Source organism: Haplochromis burtoni, unplaced genomic scaffold (genome assembly GCF_018398535.1).
Source record: "Haplochromis burtoni strain Fernald_Lab_line unplaced genomic scaffold, NCSU_Asbu1 Contig_197, whole genome shotgun sequence".
Classification (NCBI taxonomy): domain Eukaryota; kingdom Metazoa; phylum Chordata; class Actinopteri; order Cichliformes; family Cichlidae; genus Haplochromis; species Haplochromis burtoni.
In genome coordinates this window covers 1,168,170-1,185,920 of record NW_024582558.1, presented here as the reverse complement: position 1 = coordinate 1,185,920, position 17,751 = coordinate 1,168,170, and the positions used below count along the sequence as shown (strand labels likewise).

Here is a 17,751-nt window from a genome sequence, read left to right as displayed (position 1 = left end):
CACACACACACACACACACACACACACACACACACACACGTAAAATAAATAAGTAATAATGGTTTAACTTATACTTCACGCTACATTTACTTGGCCATTTACTTAGGTCCATAAACATTTGGACAGAGACTTTTTTTCTTCTTCTAATTTTGGTTGTGTACATCACCATAATGAATTGTAAATGAAACAACTCGGATGTCGTCGAAGTGCAGACTTTTAGTTTTAATTCAGTGAGCTGAACAAAAAGATTGCCTAAAAATGTGAAGAACTAAAGCATTTTTTTACACAATCCCTTCATTTCAGGCGCTCAAAGGTAATTGGACAAATTAAGTATCTGAAAATAAACTGTTAATTTCTAATACTTGGTTGTAAACCCTTTGCTGGCAATGACAGCCTGAAGTCTTGCCCTCAACAGCTTTCAGTTGCTGTCTGTTTGTGGGCTTTTCTGTCCAAAGTTAAGGCTTCGACAAGTGAAATTCATGCTCAATTGGGTTAAAATCAGGTGACTGACTTGGCCATTCAAGAGTATTCCACTTCTTTGCTTTAGTAAACTACCGGGTTCCTTTGGCTATATGTTTTGGGTCATTGTCCATCTGTATTATGAAACGCCACGCAATCAGTTTGACTGCATTTAGCTGAATTTGAGCAGAAAGTATGTCTCCGTACACCTCAGAATTCATTCAGCTGCTTTCGTCCACTTGTTGTGGAGGGGTTTCTCTTCACCATGGAAATAATTCTGTGATCATCCACCACTGTGGTCTTCGGTGGACGTGGACGAGTTCATCAGTGCTTTCTTTCTTTCTTTCTTTCTCGGGATGTACCAAACTGTAACTTTAGTTTCTTAGTGTTTCTTCCTGACAGTGACTTTGGAAGCATCTTGGAAACCTGAATTGTATAAAAGTTGAGTTGGATATGCTTTCTTCTGAAGTGGGTAGATGACAAGCTCTTAGAAATCTACTGCTATGAACTTCTTTTATACAAAGGAATGAAAGTGTTAGTGGACTTGCCAAGGACAAGCAATTTTACTGAAGTGTTCCCATCTGTACAATAGCAAGAATGAGTAAAATATTTCTCTCTTCCTGTGTGAAATATTCTTTTAGCTCCAACTGTTTTCCTTGCTGAAAGTTAGATGAGCCTTTGAATATTAACTCAACCAGCACAAAAACTGTAGGCAGGGAGAGATGGATAACCCGGGTGAACCCAAAGATTAAAAAAAAATTGACTTGACAAATGCTGATCTGGAATCCATAAGCGAGTTGTAAGAGTTGTATTGATCTTATTGATCTCTTTACTAAAAGTCAATAAGCATATTTCTTAAAATACTAAATATAAATTTGTATACAAACTCAACGGTGTTTCTATTTGAAGTTTCCTGGATTCTACAGTTCAACCCATGTGCGTGATATAAAAGGGAAAATACAGTTTGTATTTTTTATTCAGAATATCTTTCACAGTTCTGATACCACAGGTAGCAATTTTACATGTTTTTGTATTGAAGTATCAAATTTAATACACAGATATCACAGTATACATGATCAATTATCTGCTTTTAGGAAATTAATGTATGTCACTGGTGAACTGTCAGGGGCTGTTGATTACCATCAGTTCTCTAGATATCTAAACAGTGCTATTTGTAACCATGTTTCATAACATCATGAGCATTTCCCACAAATGGCAGAGAAAAAGGTCAGCAAGTACAAGTAATATAGTCCCCAGCATTCCCGCAACCATCAAAACGTAAGAGAAGACACTTATTTTGTAAAATCGATGATAAAACTGATTTAAAATGATATACTGCATAGATAAAGCTAGACTATGATGCACAAAATAGAAATAAGATTTCGTGGAACTTGGAATTTGAAATGCCAAATTCCACCTCATTGCACACAAATATGTGTGCAATGAGGAGGGAGAGCCCAGTTTGATAGTCTTGTTCGCTGGGCTTTTTTTATCCTCTCGAGCATGTTGCACTGCTCTGGCTGCCCTGTTGAACGTTATGCTTTTGGGTCAGTGCTGAGCGAGATGGATCATGTCATGTACAAACCTGAGATGAGCACAGCTACGATAGCAGTACCCTGATTTTAATTTCAGGTTAAATATCCAAATATTAGATTATTACATCCCTGAATGCTTTCAGACTTTAAAAGCTCTGATTTGTGTGGGTCTCCCTGAAATAAAGAAGTCGCAGTGCCTACTCAAAACTGTTAAGGAGACATTTTGCATTGCACTCTAATGGCTTTTGTTTGGGGGAAGGACTCCCTGCCAATGAATGAACCTGACACCAGACTTTCACCACAGAGTCGGGAAACTCTATTGTCTCTGTTACAAGAGACTAGATTTTCTTTTCCACAGCACAATTTGTACTGTATAGCTCAACAGGATAAGTGAACTTAGGACCACATCGTGGATTTATCTGTAAATAATCTGTAAATAAATATCGCTGGAATTTAATTATATTCTGCAGTCTATAGATAGTTTGTATTTATTTTTTAAAGATTTAATTATTTTTGCAGTAAAATAAACATTTTCAGGCCCCAAAACATTAATAACAATATAACGCCACATCATTGATCCATCATACGAATCAAGGTGTTATTTGTGCATTTTAGGTGCTCTATAAGTGAAACGCCATAAACCTCCGTCGAGGGTATGGACACAGACAGTAAAAGTATGTAAGGATGTGTCCCAAAAGTGTGTTTAAGAGCGTGAAAATGGTTTATAGGAGTGTGGGGCGGGTTTTTATAGCTTAAAATATATAAACACAGTTTTTCAAATTTTTGCTATGTAACTTTGCACTGTCCACTTTCTGCTGTAATAAAACAAATTTCCCACGTGTGGGACTAATAAAAGTTATCGTATCTTATCTTAACATAATAAAATAAACATATGGTTTCTACTTAGCGTATTTTCACCTCTGGGAATATGTCTGAAGGTTTTCGGTCATCCAAGTCATCGTAGTCTAAGAGCTTGGAAAGAAAAGCATCTGGACTTCTTTAAGTTGCCTGAAAACGTTTCACCTCTCATCCGAGAAGCTTCTTCAGTTCTAGTTCTGAACTGAAGAAGCTTCTCGGATGAGAGGTGAAAGTCCAGATGCTTTTCTTTCCAAGCTCCTTAGAACACCTCTAAGGAACATATAACCCCCGTGATAATCAAGGAAATACAGTGTATGTGTTTTGTTTTTTTCCTTCCCTCTGTGAAAAATAATTCCATATCTTGATTGTGGCACTTTTCTATAAACCAGTTTGGGTTGGGTGGGATATAAATCAAAATGTAGCCACAATGTCTGACAGTTTCCTGTGTTTTCGGTTATTTATTTTATCATTGTTTTATTGAATGGTGTGGCCGGTTCTGTGTCTTCCTATCTTTCCTCTGTCCACCTGCGCACACCCTCAGGAGATAAAGTTAAAGTTGAACATCAGCTTACAGAGCACATCTGGTGAAATTGAAAAAAAAAACCTTATCAATACTAATAGATTTTATGTCAGTTGAACTTTGATTTTCATAGGACTAGGAGGATAGGTGGGGTCAGAACAAGAGGGAATGACTCATGTCCAAAGGTCTTCATACCAATCTCAGCAGACATTGTCAGACTATTGGCTTTATTACTTGCTCACACCACCCATCCATTTGTTTATTTACTTACTTAACCTTTTAAAACTAACCCCTTTCTGAAAAGTCAGCCCGTTTCTGATGGGTTTTATATGAAGCCCCTAAAGAGGCAGCCACACAGGAAGTGACTAGCACTGAAATGGCAAATAGAGAATGCAGAAAGTTACTGACATTTAACAATTTCAAGTGATGATGGGAGAAAATAATCACTGTGAAGTGTGTGTGTGTGAGTTTAACTTTTCTCAGCTTCTAGGCAAGTAGTTAAAGAAACTACCAATGAGAATGAAGGATATTGTTGATTTACATATGACGGGGTGGTAACCACATTATTAGCAACATTCTAATAATCAGTCCTTTTTAATCCATCGTGTAAGTCAGGGATTTTAAAGTTAGCTTTGTTGTGACCATTGAGTAACTTAAATGAAACAAATTCCAGAAAGTTAAAGGATTGAATACATTTATATAGTTTATCCTACATATATTCATTCCCTCGGCGTACGGAATCTAATTAATATAACAGTGTTAAAAATATTGATGCGTTTTCTGATAGTGAGTGTAATGGAGACCAGGGGTTCCATTACCTTGTTGGCACTGTTAGTGATTAATTGATGGATTGGGAATTTAAAATAGTATAATAAAGAAAAACAAATTAGTTCTTATGACTTCTTTATTAGGTTTATTTGACATATGATTAAAATGACAGCTTGTAAAGGTGAAGAGACAGGGGGACTGGCCATCCTACCTGTGTCAGAGAAGAGCCAAAGTTAGAGCTGCTTGTGAAATGAGAACTTATAAAGGTACTCACCTGTCCTGGTTGCTACTTGCAGGATGTGGAGCAAAAGAGTGAAAGCGGCTCAATCACCTGCTTAAGAGCTCCTGAGCTCCTGGAGCAGACCAATGTGCCAGGTTAAGGAGTATGGTTAAAGAGGGTTTTAATTTAGATAGAAATGGGTGAAGCTTATGTTATTGGTTTTTTTTATAGTACGTGTTGGAAATATGTATATGTTTGTGATGTGCTTTAATGTTATTGTATGTTTGTTTGTGTGGAGGGCTATGTTTTCATGTTGATTAGTTAACCCCCATACTTGGGCTATTCCAGATGCTCACCTGAAAAGGTAGAGTATAAAAGGAAGCCATTGTGTTTAGTTGGAGTGAGTGTTTTTGTGCTGTTAACATGTGCCTTCTTTAATAAAGTGCCAATCCATGGATGTATTTTACTCCAGTCTCGCGTCATATTATTGGACAGAACCTATGACCGCCGGCCAAAACTGACAGCGAGTAACATCTCAGTCAAAACTTTAAAATTCACATACACTGTATCCTCACAGCGGTGTCATTTACTGCGGTGCAGTTTTGCTTCCTGGTATTTAAGCGATATCTGTAATCCTTTAATTACTATCTCTGGGTATGTGGTGAATGCATTTGTGTGGCTCACCTATCTTGCTGTAGTGTTTTGTATATGTAATTTGCTCTCGGGCACTATGGATATTAATGCAGCTTAGACTGAATATGCATGTTTTTGCTGATTAGTATGTGTGGGCATGTACACACATCATGACAACTTATGAGTTATGGGTATTGTTGTTGGTGAACATCAAAGCTGAAATCTGGTTCGTCAACAAAATCTCTGTAATTATGAAGTGCCTTTAAATACCAGATGGCATATCCAAGACAAAATGGCTCTTAAGAATAAAGCTGGAAGAGAATTTGTGATTTTAAGTTAAAAACTCACAGCACAAGAGGGGGGATCATGAACCTCAGGCTTTCTTTGGGTGGGGGGTGTAAGGGACCTGAGATCAGTGCTTTGTATACTTTGGGCTTTTTTATCAAAAGCTGAATTCTTTACACAGTCTGGAACTTCAGCTGACAGACAGTAATATTTCTAACGCGACTAAATTAAACCCCGCTACAAACCTCTTCACAAAACATCCATCATCATTTAGACAAGTGCAGTCAGTGTTTTTCAAATTTCATACACTGGTTAACAGATTACCACCACTATTTGGCATTTTTTTTGCGAATTCTTTTTGCATAGGCGGATTTTTTTTTTTTTTGTAACATTAATATGTCAATAATACTAAAATAGCGTTCATTCTAAAACCAAGATGTTAAGTTGAATTAGTTAAACATCGTCTCATGAAATACTTTACCTTTTTCTGCACACAAAAACCCTATTAAGGTACCTTCGCTACTGTTTGATTGGATTAATAGAAAAATCTACCTCATGTGCTTGGTTATTGGTTGCATTTTCGTTGAATCTTTTATTAGGTTTAATTCTTCCTAAATGCATCAGAGCCAAATCCAGTCACTGATTTGGTGAAGAACAATTAATAGAGATTTTGTGGCAGCTAATCTAATGAGAGAACACATTAAAATGTAATCAAGTTTCAGGGCACAAGCACAATTTCTATCAGCCTGTTTTCTTTCCATTTTTTCCCTTTCTGCCATCATCTCATTGGTTTCAATTTCCTGTTTCCTCTATTTCTGTGTCCCACCCAATCAATGTTTCTGTTATTTCACTTTCCGTTGTTGCCCATACATCCTGTCTTAGCTTTTTGCTGAGAACTCTAGCTTCCCACCCATTGGAGAGTCTGATTTACCTGGCTGCTAGAGAAGCAATATTAGTATGAGCAGTACTTCCTTTTTGCACTGAAAGTGAAGTGAAGATTGCTTTTTGTTTTGCGTGGGCAAGAAGTGCTTTTCTGCCCGCCTGACTTGTCTGGCATGGACCACACTGCAAAGCACACTATAGCTCCATTCACCGGTCCTTCCACTTGCCACTGTGGCTCCCTTCGCCATGTGATTTTCTTTCTCTTTGCACCACTTGCCCCATCTGTCTTGCTCACTTGTCTTTTCCTGTCCCTCCCATGCTACCCAACCCATTCCTATGCATCATCTCTCTCTCCTCTTCTCTTTCCTCCATACGTCCCAAATGACGAAGGACCTGGTTCCATATTTCCTCACCATGTTCTGGTGGATCTGTCTTATTAGCAGCTGTGTAGGCGTGAAGCAGGTCTGTACAAACCACTATGATAATGTGTCAGTCCAACCCACACACATTTTACCAATATGTGTGTGTATATGTGTCACTATGAAAACAGTAATTTTTCTATAAGGTTTTAAAGAGGGAGGCAGTAGAAATTAAATCGGTTTAGCTGCTAAACAGGAAATGCTTCATAGTTCGGTGTAATCAGTGTATTAAAACAATGAAGGAGGTCATTTGCTGTGCTTATTTAGGGCACAGCTGAGCAGCATCGATTGCCATCTTCATAATGGCTGTAAAGAAGAACCTTGAGGGTAATGTATTGAAGCATTCAAAGACCAATTAAACCTTAGTTGACTGAAGTCTTGTGCTTGTTTGTCTGCAGCAGTGCTCTGTGAAGTCAATTGTTTGTGTTGATAGTGTTGCAAAGGAGTATCCGATCCAATAGTACTTTTTAGTCAATTAGAATCTGTAGCATTAGTGTCTTTTGGCTCCCCTCATTAGCTTCGTACTTGACAGTTAGGGCTTTTTAAAGGTTCATTTTTGAACACACTTCATACGTATATTGATATAATTAAGATAATTATTGATGTATTGAGTTTAATATTAAGACATCTGTAGTTTTTTATGATCCAAACCACAGCTTTGCACTGAAAAACATTTTTGAACGCAAAAAAAAAAAAAAAAACACACACTATCTGTATACATAAATGAAAAGTATCCAAGATATCAGTAGTGACTGAATACTGGCCAATCTGCTATTAAGCATGTTCAGTATCACAAACACGGTCATTTCTTAACTCTCATATGAAATTATATTGTGTATATATAGATATATTTTGGTAATCTACCCAGTTCTATTGTTAGGGCAGGGATAGCTCAGTAGGTAGAGTGGTGGCCCCATGATCGGAAGGTCGGGGGTTCGATTCCCCTGAACAGCTACCCTGAGGTACCCCTGAGCAAGGTACCGTCCCTACACACTGCTCCCCGGGCGCCCAGTGGCTGCCCACTGCTTCACTGAGTGAATGGGTTAAATGCAGAGAGGGATTTTCCCCACGGGGACCAATAAAGTACACTTTCTTCTCTTCTTCTTTAACTCAGTGGGGCCATTCCACCACTCATACAAGAAAACCAATTTGAGCCATTTCCCTTTGTGCCTTGCAGAATATTTGCAGTGCTGTTGTAGGACATATTTGCAAAACCACACACACTAATATTTTTATTTTTTACCATTAATAAGTTAGGCACTCAGATGGAGCAGAGGTAACCTTTAGGTTACAGCCACCATGTCGCTGCCTCAAGCTAGCACACTGCCTGTGGAATACACTGGAGCTCATATTACTGTGTATATCTGTCATCATCAGCTGCAGCTCCACCCGCACAAGCCAGGCTTCTTTTTTTGGTTTGATGTCAACATGATCTGTGATGGCGGCATCAGCTCAGAGACCATCAAAGCAGAGTCAAAGCTCAACCTGAGAGTGATATTAGCAGCAGGGTGTGGTGCGTGCGTGTGTGTGTGTACAGAGGCTGGCGTCAGCGGGCCTGCTCACTAGGGGTTATCATGGATTAAAGGGGCTAAAGTGTCAGGACTTTACAGGTTCTAGGAGTACCTTATCAGCTCTTATTTTGGCAGCAGGAGAGACAAAATAACTTCCCATGGCTGCTGCTGTCGAGGTCTCAGTATCTGAAGTGTGTCTAAGTCTATTTGCACCACATCTATCTGTCTGTCTTCTTGTCACTGGGTGTAAGGTCTTGGAATGCACTGAAATTTCTATCTCAGAAGCTAGTAGAACATTCAAGCTGTTTGCAGATAGACTGAAGAACTGTCAGTTTCAGTTTTCCTAACTTTGTTTTGTATTATTCTGGGATGCATGGTTAATCCCAAGACTTGCACAGCTTGTTGCATGGAATAAAATAAATCTCCCGTTTGTCATGCACAAGCATCAGTTGTAAGACCAGTTTTGGCCCCAAAAAATATTTTCTCACGAATTTTTATATTTCTTAATATATGCACGGTAGTGTTGTTGTTTTCTTCTGCGTAAATGTTATGAAATTTTGAACGCTCTTGATTTGTTAAAATGTGGGGAACCAAACATTTAAATGTAATTATCAAGCAGATTCTGAAAAAACAAGCTTGTTTTTACGAAAATAGAGCATGTACGCCAGATGAAAAAATGTCCCTCTACAAATGGAGATAAAAAAGAACTCCTGCTGTCTCTTGGCATGTCTTTCTCATTGTCACACTTGCTTTTCTAAAACCTTTCTCCATGCCATGTAATTTCCCTCTGTCCCTCTCAGTGAATGTTTCCTGTTCTCGCGCTACTTAGACACATATTTTTGTGTCTTTGACCCATCCTCTGTGTATTGATCTTGGATTTGGTGATTAAAGTGAAGCTATGCCAGTAATGTGATGAGTGCTCACATGGTGCTTCGCTGAGGGCACAGCAACGTTTTGGTTGAGTGTTGCCATAGCAGCTTTGTGGAGCTGAAGCGGAAGGGAGCAGGGAGGCGGGCGGGCGGGGGCATTGTAGATGAAATGTGTTGTTGGGCAAATCTCAGACCTGCATCAGTATTCAAAACATAATTGGTACATTTAAGCTTGATTAATTAAGCTGATTGCTTTTGTGAAAACCTTATAGACGATTCAAGGTTTCCTAAAATGACACAATAAATTGACGTTCTTTCAGAAAAAATATGCTCTTTTAATTAGTTTTTGAAATTGTGATGAGAATATTAATTTCATCTTTGAGCATAGTGAATGCTTTGTGTGACCACTTGGTGCTTCACTTGGAGTTTCAAAATAGCCTTCATATTATCTGACATGCTGTCAGTTCCTCTGATTATTATATATCATAAGAATGAGCCCTGTTATTTTATGGATTTTTTTGTAACAGTGCCTCTTCCTATACCTTGCTTTCGTCACCTTATTAGACATCTTTACACAAACCACAAATCGTCTTGCTGACTACAGTTAAGATCCAGCACATTTTTTTTCGTTTGGTTCCCAAGTGCCACTTTAGCTCACTTTCAACCATGTTAGCACCAGGAAGCTTCTCCCCGACAGATGACTGAGGCCAGCTGAAGCTATGGTGCAAGACAGCTTTCACAATACTGTGTTCAGAAGGTTTTTTCCCCCTTTTCTCTACATGGTAGGTTGCACTGGTTTTTAATTGCAGTTTGCTCCACACAGGAAAACGGTTCATTTCTTCCATCCCAGATTTTGTTTTTCTCTTTGCTGTCAGTCAGGGGCTTTGGATTTGTCATGCTCTCATAATTTCCAGAGTTTGGCAACTGTGGAAATGCACTTAGGTTCTCTTTAGCAGAACTTTTTAAGGACTTTTTAGGGTACATAATTATTAGCTGCCTGACAACACAGTGTTAGGGAGCCACTTATCGAGCTCAAGATAGTATCCTTCTATTCACAGTTATGATGTTTAACTAAATGAAGCATTTTGTGACTCCACCTCCATATTTTATCCCTATTTTAGGGTGAAAAATATATATTACCTATTGTGAAGTGTTAGCTTTTCCTTTCCTTTTCCAAACTTTGAACCTCAAACAGATTTTCCATTTCAAGCCAGTATTTAATAATATGAGAAAAAAAGGAGTGTCTAGTGTAAGGCAATTTAGTGCCATGAACATCAAAAAAGAACATCACATCGGACATTTTGCTAAGACGGAAGTGTCAAGGAAACAAAATTCAAAGTAAAAAAATGAATGTGCAGTGGAGACACGGGCTGTCCTTTCCAGCATCGTCAGAAGAAAGCTTTTTGTCCTTACTGTTTATCCAGATGTGGGTTTTTTTATTTTTTTATTTTATAGGGATAGTTTGGTCTAACAATGTGGACATACAAAAAACAAACCAGAGAAAGACAGTGACTGAGTTTAATTGGGTAATTGATTGGGTATTTCTGACTGCCTTGGTCTTCAGGATGCAAACTGAAGCATGAATGTATGATTGTGTTTAAATGTCAGCCGTCTCTGTGTGGGATGCCATTGCTTTTCATTTTCCCCATATTTCATTTCCTGTTTTTTTTCATCTTATGTGTGAATGTGGGAGTTTGCAGTATCTTGCAGTAAAAATGACTTTTTTCCTGTTTTCTCATGAGTGGTACAATTAAATTATAAAAAGTCATATGGTCAAATGTCAGTCTTCATGACAATTACCTTTCCTGTGTGATTAAATCTCCATTGTGACCTCTCTATCGGGCTCTCAACAAGTGAAGGGGAAGGCGCTTCTCTCGGCAGACAATAAATGTTCTCCAACACATATTTTAGTTTCAATGTCAACTCATGGCCTGTATTGCACTCATGGCCTGTATTGCACAGTGAGATTAGTATGTGCTATTTCTAAGGTTGTGATTCATGTGCTGTCATGCTTTGACCATACAGTTTGCTCTTTAATACTAACTTTTAATAGGTACATCTGTTCAACTGCTCGTTAATGCGGATATCTATTTGGGCAATTACATGGCAGCAGCTCACTGCATTTTGGTATGTTGACAATGTAATAGCAACCTGCTGATGTTCAACCTAGCTTCAGAAGTGGGGGAACGAAGGTGCCCCTGATGCCAGAGGTGAGAGAACAATGGCCAGGCTGCTTCAATCTGCTAAGAAGACAACCAAGCTATGCAGAAGACGACAACCTGTCAGCTAAGAACATGAAACTGATGCTAAAGTTTCCATGGATGCACCAAAATTGGACAATTAAAGATTGGAGAATTGTTGTGTATCTGAGTCTCGATTTCTGTTGCGGCATTCACATGGTAAGGTGAGAAACTTGTGTAAACTACATGAAAGCATGGATCCATCCTACCTTTTATCAACTGTTCAGGCTGCTCCTCGTGATGTGATTGTTTCGGGGATATTTCCTTGGCACACTTTGGGGCCAGTTGTGTACCAGCTGAGTATTGGTGAACCATCACAGCCTACTTCAAAATTATTGGTGACCATGTCCATCCCTTTAAGACCACATTATCTTCTGATGGCTGCTTCCATTATTATAATGGGCCATGTCACAAAGCTCAAATCATCTTAAACTGGCTGAGGAATAAGTTTATTATACTGGCCTGCACAGTCACCAGATCTTAAGCCAATAGAGCACATGTGGAATGTGGTGAAACTGGCAACAGGGTGATGCTATCATGTTAATATAGAACTCTGGGGATGCATTTCCAGCATCATGTTGACTCTATGCCATAAGGAATTAAGGGAGTTCTGAAGGCAACATGGGATCCCACCATCTACTAGCAAAGTTCAGAAAGTAACCAGTGAGTCTGCCTTTTCTTCTTTTTCTTCTGTAGAATAATTTGTTCACATCAGAGAGAAATCGTCCTTTCTCTGTTGAAGTCTCCTTTAAGTCGTCGTTAGTGATAGCTAGTCCCTTATTTCCATGCTTGTTTTTTATTATTTTAATTACGAGCTGTGATTATGAGGTTTATCCTTTGTTTCTAAACCTTCAGCTTTTGAAGTCACTTCAAAGAATCGTCTTGTGTAGATGAGTTGATTTCTCTGAAGGTATCACCCCATTAGGTTGCATCCCTTCACCACATCATTTTGGTTGTCAAACTTATTTGTCAGAAATTCTCTTGAGATTTAGTCTTGCGTTACAATCAATTTGTAGAATTACAGGACATGGGATTTGTCAAATTTGAAACCGAATGTGCTGTTTCCTTTGTCTCCAGTATGGTTCCAGTTTGAGAATATGGTATGCAAGCAAAAGAGAACCCATTTGCACTTTTTATTATGACCCCTTCAAACCCCTTGTGATGAGCAAACTAACTTCAAGTGTGAAATCACTGCCGTGCCTTTTACATTTTAAAAAGGCAACAAGTAATTTGAGATCAGGTAACAGGAATATGAAGCAAAAGCAATGCTGTATATTTGACTTGCAGTTTTTTCTTCCTGCACTCATCAGTCATGAATCAGAGCTCGAATACTTCAGTGATGCTTTCTTCACAAATCACATTTTCTCCATGTTGTGCAGTCTAAACAACTTGATCCTCTAGTTGCACTCTTGACCTGATGCACTACCTTCTAAAACTGATGCTTGGTCTCTGGTCATTGCCCGAGATTCGGCACTTATCGCTAGAGATGATCCTCAACATTAAAGTTAAGTAAATTTGATGCCGAGGTTGACTGTTATTCTCTGCAGCAGTTGGAGGTCCATGGAGACAGATCATAGTCATCATCTTACATCTTTGCAGACACACTAAGCAGATTTTGATGTATCAGAAGACTGTTTTAGCACTAGTCTGTGAAAGCAGGTAACAGTAGTAAGCTAAGGCACTTATTGTTTCTCATAGCCACCTCTAATAGCCACATTACAGTAAAATTGTAATGATTATAGTATGCAACTTTCATTACAGAGAAATATATAGTGTTGAAGTGCTTTAGCTTAACTTCATAAAAATGCAGTAAAAATAGTGGCCTAAAACTAAGATTTGGGTATTTGATTTACCACGTTATCACGATACCAAACCTTCTGATCCTCCAGTAAATAAAATTATGAATGAATCTAAGTGATTGTTGATATGCTAATAACATCATTGTTGTGATGTGATGTCCTTGATAATCATGCAGTGAACATATACTTTTGTGACAACTGAAGACTTATTTCAATAATCAAGTGGGGATGTTTAGTAATCTAACATAACCTTGAAGTCTTTACCCTGCGGTACAAGTGTTGTGCCAGAAAGAACACAAAGAAACATGTATTATTCTACATGAACAGAAATGTCCAGTGACAGATATTAATCTCGTGTCATAGAATAAAGTCACATTTAATAAGTCAGATACCAAAGGAAAATATTCATTTTCTTTCAATTCAGTTTCATTCATATAGTGCCAAATCACACCAACAGGTGCCTCAAGGCGCTTCATATTGTAAAGTAGAGACTCAACAATAATAAAGAGAGAACTCAAACAATCAAGCCACCACGTATGAGCAAGGATTTGGCAATAGTGGGAAAGAAAAACTCCCTTTTAACAGGAAGAAACCTGCAGGGGAACCAGGCTCAGGGAGGGGCAGCCATATGCTGCGACAGGCTGGGGTGATGGAAGGAAAACAGGACAAAAGACACACTGTGGAAGAGCAACTGAGATTAATATCTAATAATTAAACACAGAGTGATGTGTAAGCACATAGTAAGTGAAAAGGGTGAGTGAACACAAAACACTCATGGGAAGCAGCCTAAAAATATAAAATCATTACCAAAAATTAATAGTTCATGGTAAAACTGCTCCATGAACTACATTGATACTATACAATATCAGTATTGTACTGCACAGCACACTACGGCAGTGTGCCTTTTCATCTTGTTTACTCAAACTTTTTCCTCTTCTCTCTTTTTTTCTTAATCATTTCAGCTAGATTATTTTGGTTGCCTGAACCAATCAGTTAAACAGAAATGATCATACAATAGAATACAGTAAAATAGAATAGAATGTATTGCACTGCACCTCTACGAGCTGTGTTACATGTATAATAGGACGGAAAAGCCAGAGAGATTGTACTTCTGAGTTTCAGGTGCTCATTTCTGATCTTTGTGTTTTTTTTTTCTATCTTCAGAGTAGTTAGCTATCGTGTTACTGTCTGTTGAGATGCCATGCTCCACGTTACTTCCTTCTTGAACCGTTGCGTTTGACAGATAATTAAGAATCAGAATCAGAAACTTTATTGTCATTGTCACGAGAACAACGAAATGAAGAATGGTCCCCGATCATTGCATCATCCCTAGCAATATCAAAATATAAATAAAACGATAAAATTCAATAAATAAAATAGATAGAATACTTAAAATACTAATAAGATGTAACAGTAAAACATTCACATACGTTCCCACACACATGCTTCAGACAGTGCATAGATTAACACAAGAGTGGCGTGATGGACATTTTTTTGTAGTATTCAGATGTGTTATTGCAGTTGGATAACAGCTGTGTTTGAGTCTATTAGTCCTTGCTCTGATTGCCCTGTACCGTCTGCCTGAGGGCAACAGTTCGAACAGGGAGTGGCCAGGATGTGAGGTGTCTTTTATGATGTTTTGGGCCTTTTTAAAACAGTGGCGTTGTGTAGAACTTCCAGTGTGGGGAGAGGGCAGCCAGTGATCTTTTGGGCGGTGTTAATGATCCCTTGGAGTGCTTTCCTCTGAGCCCCTGTGCAGCTAGTGTACCAAATACATATGCAGTAAGTTAGAACACTCTCAATGGTGGCTCTGTAGAAGGACACCAGCAGTCTCTGTGTGATGTTATTCCTCCTGAGAATTCTCAGGAAGTACAGTCTCTGTTGGGCCTTTTTCAGCAGCTCGGAGGTGTTCACACTCCAGGAAAGGTTCTCCTCTATATTGACTCCCAGGAAGCGGAAGCTTGCCACCCTTTCTACACAGTCCCCATTTATGAATAGTGGTTGGATCTCTGCCTTTTTCCTTCTGAAGTCTATTATGAGTTCTTTGGTTTTTGAAGTGTTGAGGAGGAGGTTATTGGCCTTACACCATGACGTCAGCTGCTCCACCTCGTCTCTGTACGTAGACTCGTCTCCCTTGGAAATGAGCCCCACCACTGTGGTGTCATCTGCAAATTTCACAAAGATGTTGCTGTGGTGGCGAGGAGTGCAGTCGTGTGTGTAGAGAGAGTAGAGCAGTGGACTGAGCACACAGCCCTGGGGTGAGCCAGTGCTGAGACTCAGGGCTGAGGATGTGTGATGGCCAACTCTGACTCTCTGTCTACGGCCCGAGAGGAAGCTGTTGATCCACATGCAGGTGCTGTATGGAAGCCCCAGGTCTTGTAGCTTGGCCACCAGTTTGTGTGGAAGGATGGTGTTAAAAGCTGAGCAGTAATCCACGAAGAGCATCCGCACATAGCTACCATGCTCTTCCAGGTGAGTTAATGCAGCATGGAGTGCTGTGGCTACAGCGTCTTCCGTGGACCGGTTTGCTCTGTAGGCAAACTGGTGTGGATCCAGGCTGCGGGGCAGGGCTGCTGTGATGTGTCTGCGGACCAGCTTCTCAAAGCATTTCATTACCACTGGGGTGAGTGCCACCGGTCTGTAGTCATTCAGGCCGGTGATGTGGGGCTTCTTAGGCAAGGGGACTATGGTGGAGGACTTCAGGCAGAGTGGGACAGTCGCCTGTGCGAGGGATTTGTTGAAGATCCTGGTGAAGATCCCAGCCAGCTGTTCTGCACAATCCCTCAATATTCGACCTGGCACACCATCAGGACCCGCCGCCTTCCTCGGGTTAACAGCCTGCAGCATGCGCCTCACCTCGTGCTCTTCCAGGGTGAGGGTGGTGCTGCTATGGGTGGCGTGTTGCTGCTGTGGCTCCAATACCTCCGGTACCCTGGTCTCAAAGCGGGCGAAGAAGATATTCAGCTCCTCTGCCAGCTCCAGGTCACCGTCCGCAGCTCCGAGATTGATCTTATAGTTGGTTAGGTGCTGGATGCCTAACCAATAAGTCATAATAACAGCTTGAATAAAAGCTACATGGTATTCAGTAGGCTGGAAAACCTATATCTTTCTTTATGACATCATTGTGGAAGCTGGTAATAATAACTTAAATTACATGGTAGTCAATGTAAAAGAAACATGCTTTTTAAATGTGTGTTTATGAAAAAAAGAACTGAAAAAAATCTAAAATACTCAAGATGTATTAATAATTCAAATTCCAGCAGAAATAGACCTTGAGTTTCAGGTGCTCATTTCTGATCTTTGTGTTTGTTTGTTTTTTTCTATCTTCAGAGTAGTACAGGTCACAGATGCTAAAATCTGTTCTTTATGACACAGAAAGGAAGTAAAGTTGTGCTCTAATTAGTCTGGTCTTTTATTTCATCTTACCATCTGGCTTTGCGTGTTTTCCAATCCTCTGCTGATCTTCCTTCTGTTTCAGAAAAACAGAATTAAATCTGACAAAATTTGACAATATCACTCTGAAGTATTATGTGTGATTTCAAAATACACACACGTTGTGAGCCTGCAAGTATAAATAAACAAGAAAACTCTTGTTTAGATGCAAATATGATGGTTTAATTTTACTGCACAAAAACCAGTTCGTGCTTTTATCACGGGAGCTTTTCAATTCTGCCCAGTATTAGCTTTTAATTAAAGAACAGTGACTTCCCCAGATGTTTTATAACTTCAGTTGCTTACAATTACTCCACTGAATACTTTTTGTTTCTCACTTGAATTCAGATGAAAATGCAACTCATTTTTATTTTAGGGTTCGTGACCTTTAAAAAGTTTCCATGAAATTCTCTTGACAGGGGAATAAAAACAGATTCTGCGAACCCACTGACACAACATTCAAAGCCATTATGCATATGTGGGAAAGAAATTTAGTGATGTTCAGAAACTGTTGGCTGTGTTGGTGCGTTACAGCTCAGCCTGTAACGTGGAGAGCAGAGCTGGGAGCGAGATCAGTGTTTTTATTGGGGGGGAAAAAAGAAAAGTGAAATACAGAGAAGATGAGCACAACAGATAAAATATACTTTAGATAAACAACAAAAATAACGTAGTATCAAAACCAATATTTGTTTCATTCTGGAAATATTTTCAAATCAGACATAATCAAAGCATTTTTCCTTTAATAAGTCTTTTACCAAGAGGGACGCATCCAAGACACGAAAATGTGCTCAGAGGAATAAAACTATGGATTTATTTGAGAAAGATGGAGTCGGAAAGAAATGTAACACTTAGTAATTTTCTTGGATGAAAGAATGTATTATATTACCATTGTTCTCTCTTTTGAAACTAATCAGACAGATACAGACACTTACTGTGCCTGGTGTTATTCCACTGAATATAAAAAATACAGCACAGAAAGTCTCATCTGTCTTGCCACAAAAAGACAGCAGCAATAGTGATTGTGCCATCATGCAAATAGATATTCGGTGAAGACCACATGCAGGGAGGCTCATTTTGTTTCCTCAGTTGTTTGTGTGTACTTTGGTTTTAAAAGTATACACACATAAATGTTGGTAGCCTACAAGGTTACATGTGGAATATGTAAAATCGTAGACAAACAGCTGCGACCGAGGACAGCAGAAGGTCTGTAGGCAGGAAAAAGTGTCTGTAGCCGATCGTTTAGAGGATAAATCTTTAAGAGGACTGCAGTGACTCTTGAGTGACTGTAAAAGTGATTTTAGGATGTGTATTGAGCGCCATT

At 39.2% G+C, this 17,751-nt stretch overlaps 1 protein-coding gene across 6 annotated transcripts in view; it reads left to right on the top strand.

The window, feature by feature from the left end:
• Positions 1 to 17,751, top strand: part of LOC102293794 (pleckstrin homology domain-containing family A member 7) — a gene marked incomplete at its 5' end in the record, with an annotated part of 81,122 nt that overhangs the window by 113 nt on the left and 63,258 nt on the right.